Genomic DNA, 6000 nt, shown 5'->3' with positions numbered 1-6000 from the left:
TTAAGCGACTGCCTTCGGCTCAGGTCATGATCCTGGAGTCCCGGGATCGAGTCCCGCATCGGGCTCCCTGCTCAGCAGGGAGTCTGCTTCTCCCTCTGACCCTCCTCCCTCTCATGCTCTCTGTCTCTCATTCGCTCTCTCAAATAAATAAATAAAATCTTTAAAAAAAAAAAAAAACTATCAACACCTCCCTTTCCTGTCTATACTTTCCCTTCTCATTCACCTCCCTAGATCACCAGAGGAAGAGAGATTGGTTCCTACCCTGAGTCAGGAAACAGATGCTAAACTAAAAACGTGCATAAGAGGACTAGGCAAAGAAAGACTCATCATTGAGTTGTGAACATATTCGCCTTGCCTGGTTTCTCTTATTCTCAAAGAGGCTTGTTCAGAATCTAGGCAGAAGAGAATACTGTCCATTTTTATAGCTTCCTAATAGGCCATTTTCGAAACAACCTGAAAAAGAATATGCTTTACCTTTTGTGATATGATTGACATGCCTGATACATTGAATTTATGGTGTTCATAGTAATTAAATTATTATTTAAAATGTCCACCTTTTCAGGTGGGTTTGGCCCTTCTCTTGTTGGCTGTTGCATTACCAAACCTGTTTTCTCATGAAGAGTTCTGTGAAATGAATAGGCCATTTTTTTTTTTTTTTCTAGACTGTCCCTCCATTGGCGTTGTCCGGTGTTTTCCATATGGTTAGGTTTATGCTGTGCTTTTTTGGTAAGAAAACCACCAAAGCAATATTGTATTCTCAGTTCATGGTCTTATCACATTGGGAGCCTTGTGATGTTGGTAATTTCAGCTTTATCTTGGTTGAGGTGGTGTCTGCCTGGTCTCCCACTCTAAAGTCACTATTTTTCTCTTCGCATTCATTAGTGTCTTGCGAGGTGATCCGATGAGTGCATGCATGTGTATCTGTACTAGACAAACTCACCTCCACCAATTTTAGCATCTATAGATGACGATTTATTATCATCACAGTGGTCTCCACATGGAGATCTCATAATTCTGTCATTTCTTATACTCTTATTAATTGGCTTTCCACTTTAGGGAAGTGTTTTCTGTTCTTATGACTGGAAGCATGGTTTCTTATTTTATTCCATGGACTGTAATCTGCTAATATCGTTGTGTATGTTGATGCTGAAATTGTCCCAGACTTGGCCTCGAGAGCCCCTGCAAGCTCATTTCTGTGTCCTTTCTGTCACAAGCTTAAGTCCGTATCTAAAATCTGTCAGTCACGTACACCTACTTCTGTCTTTGTAGTAAAATATGATTTCTTGACTAGATGACTTGGGGGTGGAGGAGAAATTGTGGGATCAAAAACATTTTGGGGGATTTTTTCTCTTTCAGGATCTTCTATTTTCTCCTCTTGCTACTTTCCCCCTTGACACATGGTTTCCACATCGCTCTCTTTCCATTAACAATACTCTCCCCATAAAGCATTGCCTTCCCATGGATGTCTCCTTACCTCCTGCATGTATTTTCTTTTAACTGCAATAAAATATATATATATGACTTATCATTATAACCATTTTTGTGTGTACAATTTAGGGGTATTGAGGATATGTTTTGCAACCGTCACCACAATCTATTTCCAGAACTTTTCATCACCTCAAATAAAAGCTCTGCACCCATTAAGCAGTAATGCCCCATTTCCCCGGCTGCCAGCCCCAGTCACCTCTTATTCTACTTGCTGCCTCTCTGAATTTGCCTATTTTAGATTCCTGATGTAAGTGGAATCATATAATATTTGTCCTTTTGTGTCTGGCTGATTTCACTTAGCATAATGTCTTCAAGGTTCATCCACATTATAGTAGGTGTCAGGATTTCCTTCCTTTTTAAGGCCGAGTAATGTTCCATGGCAAATATCCACCACGTGTTATTTATCCATTCATGTGGTTATGGACATTTGGGTCATTTGCACATTTTGGCAATCGTGAACAATGCTGCCACGGACATTTGCATACAAGTGTTTGTGTGGACATTTCTCTTGGGTAAATACTTAAGAGTGGGATTGTGGAGTCATATGAGGAGTGGATATTATAGCCAAACTCTTTGCCACCGTGGCTGCACCATTTTACATTCCCATCAGCAGTGTGCAAAGGATCCATTTCCAATGTGGGTGGTTCTACATCTCTGCCAACGCTTGGATTTTCTGGCTTGCTTTCTTAATAGTCACACGCACAGGTGTGAAGTGGTGTCTCCTTCTGGTCATGATTTGCATTGCCCTGATGTTGAACGTCTCTTTTATATGCTTTTTGGCCATTTTATATCTTTCTGTTGAGAAACGTCTGTTCCAGTCCTTCGCCCATGTCTGGAATGGGCTGTTCTGTTGCCGAGTTACAGGAATTGCTCTGATACGCTGCATGTACTTTGAAGCACTTACATTCCGTTCTGTTCTACACCTGCACAGTTCTGCGTATTTTCACGCAGAGAGTGTACTTCTCTTCCTGGTGGTGTTTTTATATCCATTTTAGGAGCACTGCTGCCTCTTTCCTCTGCCATATCCTTTGTTGTTTTTTCCAAAGGATGTGATGGGAGTTTCAGGTTTATACCACCGTCACCACCTCGCCTGCCCAAAGAAACATTTTGGTTATCTTCTCAAACAACTACACATCATGTCTACCCCATTTTTATTTCTTTCTTTAAGTGCCTACTGTGTGCCATACCTAAGAACTTCATTGTGCCCAAGACAGAACAAACCCTTGTCACGCCTGTGGCAAGAGGTCTAAAAGCTGCTCTGTGATCATCAGCGGTTGCTTTGTGATCTCTGTTTCAGTGGAAAGACATTGGCCAGGGGTGCCTGGCGGGCTCAGTTGGAAGAGCATGCAACTCTTGATCTCAAGGTCATGAGTTCGAGTCTCACATTAGGAGTGGAGCCTACTTAAAAGAAAAAGATACGAGCAGAAGAAAACAAGCTGGCAAGATTTCAATTTCTTTTAAGCAAATTATATACAATAAAAAATTGTGGGTTTTCATGACTCCATAAATTTATAGCGTAATGGAAAGACCAGATGGAATTACCCTTTGGGGCCCTCTATTCCAGCACCATCCTGCCCACGCATCTCTTTGCTTAGGTCATTTGGGTTATTTTTCCTAAACAAATGTTTGCAATCCCTCTTGAATGTTGTAATACACTTCAGACTTCTAAGGGAGTTTATATAGGGCCAGAAGATGTGAATACTTTATGGCATGTTTCTCTGAGAACATTCAGGTTCACAGTAGGATCTCGGTGGCGTTCTCCACAATATACCCAGTGTCCCCAAATCCAGCCGGTCCATCGGCCTCCATTCCACATTGTACAGGGACGGGCGTCATTTAGATCATCCACTGCTGGAGAGAGTAAGGTTGAAGCGGTGCTGTCATGCAATTTTAAACACCGCATATACTTCACTTTAGTCTTTGTAATCTTGAACAGGAGGAGCAATTCCTATTTCTCCTTTTCCTATCATTTTGTTTTTGTTTTTATTTCCTCACTGTAAAGAGAAAGGAGGAAGGACGGGAAGAAGGAAGGGAGGATGGGAGGGAAGAAAACTAGTCCATCTCCAGTTACACCACGCGGGCTCCATGGAGCCTGCTGCATTGGAACAGTGGGTTTTATACTATCTCAAGGATCTCTACGTAGTGTAGACATTTTTCTTCAAATACATGGCCATTTTAAAATTTTATTTAAAAAAAAGATTTTGAGAGAGAGCGAGGGAGAGAGAATCTCAAGCAGATTCTGTGCTGAGCACAGAGCCCAACTTGGGGCTTGATCTCACGACCCTGAGAGCATGACCTGAGCCGAAATCAAGAGTCCGGTGCTTAACCAACTGAGCCAACCTGGTGCTCCACGTGGCCTTTTTTTTTAAAGAATAAACTACATTAGGAACAGTGGGAAAATAATCACTTTATAAATTGGATTCTGTAAGCTTGGAAGGTAAATTTGAAGAATCCTCTCAGAAAATAGAGGAAAAGACACAGAATGGCAGAGTGAGATTATCAGGGATATGAAAGCCAGACTTCAAGAATAATGTTATGTTAATGAAGATGTTAATGAAGAAAGCAGAAAAAAACCTAGAACTGAGACTTTCCCTTTTGTGTGTGTGTCCAAGACGAAAACAATGGAAAAACCAATTGCTAGATACAGGGGGGGGGAAATAGAAATACTTAAAGATACAGGAAACTGGGGTGGAGGAGGTGAGATTTATATAGAAGTCAAAGTAGAGAAATGAAAGTTACCTGCAAGGGAAGAAGAAGTTCAAATTGGCCTCAGGTTTCTTCAGAAGACCAAATACAGGAGGCTGTGGAATTACTGGGAGGGCACTGATATAAACTAGTGAGAATGGGAAAAGGAACAAAAATACCAAGACCCAAAGAGAAACCTAAGGAAGCGGTCACAGACATGAACAATAAAAAAAAAGGTTAAAATAGATTTACTTATAAATATAGATGATAAAACTCGAGGAAATTGCCAAAATTTGTAGCTGAGAAAGTGGAATATGGAAGTATTAAAAGTGGATACTGGTGGTCATGGCCTATTAGCTCATACTGTAAACATTTTAAATGGGACAAAGTAGAATAAATTTGTGTTTGGCTTAATGTATAAAGGAAGTCAGAGGAAAAGTTAATTCTTGATTTTTACCATCAGAAAAATGGGGCATAAAGAGTATTTTTAAAAACATAATTGCCAGGACTATTTAAAAAGATATACTTCATAGTTGAAAAACATATTCGAAATGTTCTTAACATCCTCATCTTTGACCTTTCGGTTAACGCTCAGCACAGCTGTCAGAGTGATCATTTAGAAATGGACATCAGAGGCTGGACAGGGGAGGCCCCGGGGCTCTGAGGCCTCTGTCCCGCCCATCCCTGGGATGCTGTGGGAGGCTCTTGGTCTTGTTGCAAGAAGGCATTCAAGGAGAGACGGGACACGCAGTTGAGTGGTGTTAAGTGGGAAATCTTATTCAAGTGAGAGTACGCTCTCCAGACGTGGGAACAGATGAGCTCAAGGGGAAGCTGGGTTCGAGTCTCTACATCTTTTACTGACAGTTCTTAGCTAGGGAGTGGAATATATATTACTTGGGGAGGGGCTTCTCGAAGCCTTTTCTCCTTTACCTGATCAGGGTCTCCAGCCTTCTTTGTCTTGGGCCTGTCTGGCTTGATCCGGCTTTTTGTGGCTTTGTTTTGGGAGCGCTGTCAGGACAGGTTTCTAACTTCCCCCTGTAGCTGACCCTGAGTCCCCATTTGCTGGCCTCCAGCATCCTATTAACACCTAGCTAACTGCCTACTCCTACATCTCCACTGCTCAGAGCATTCTCTTTCAGAGTAAGATCCAGTGACCGTGACCAATAAGAGCCTGCACATCCTAGTCCTCTTGCCTCTGATCTCGCACATACTTCTTTCTGCTTCGGCAACAGTATTAATGTGTCTTCAACAGGCCAGGCGTGCCCCCACCTCCGGGCATCTGCTTTTCAGCCTGCCGGAAAGCCTGCCCACAGATCCTTAACCGGGCTCGCTCTTCATCTCTTTGCAGATCTTTCTTCAATGTCACCTTCTCAGTCAGACATTTCTTAACCACTTTGTATCACATTGCAGTACCGCCCCCACTAGAGTTGCTGTTGCCCCTTTCTTGTCCTCATTAGCGCCCATCACTACCTAAAAACATACTTATCATCTTTCTTCTCTCTCCTCCCGGAGAATTTAAGCTGCACGAATGCAGAGGTTTTGAGAGTTTTGTTCAACTGGTGTATTTCCAGCATCTAGAACAATGCCAGGAGCAAGAGAGGTGTTGAATATTTTGTTGTTGTTGAATGAATGAATAATGGAATCTTATGCAGCAATGACAATGAATGAACTTTGAATGTATCAAGATAGGTGAATCTAAAAGTTGTTAAAGATAACAGGCTCAAAAATGGATTTCTCAGGCTAAGTTGCCCCTTCACCAAACAAAGACTTACTTAGAGTTTCAGCTCTTCCAGAAATGGAATCTTAAACCAGCCAACCAGGAGCCCC

Source organism: Leptonychotes weddellii, chromosome 7 (genome assembly GCF_054177405.1).
Source record: "Leptonychotes weddellii isolate Sample4059 chromosome 7, ASM5417740v2, whole genome shotgun sequence".
NCBI lineage: Eukaryota > Metazoa > Chordata > Mammalia > Carnivora > Phocidae > Leptonychotes > Leptonychotes weddellii.
The sequence above is the reverse complement of the archived record's forward strand: the minus strand, read 5'-3'. Positions refer to the sequence as shown.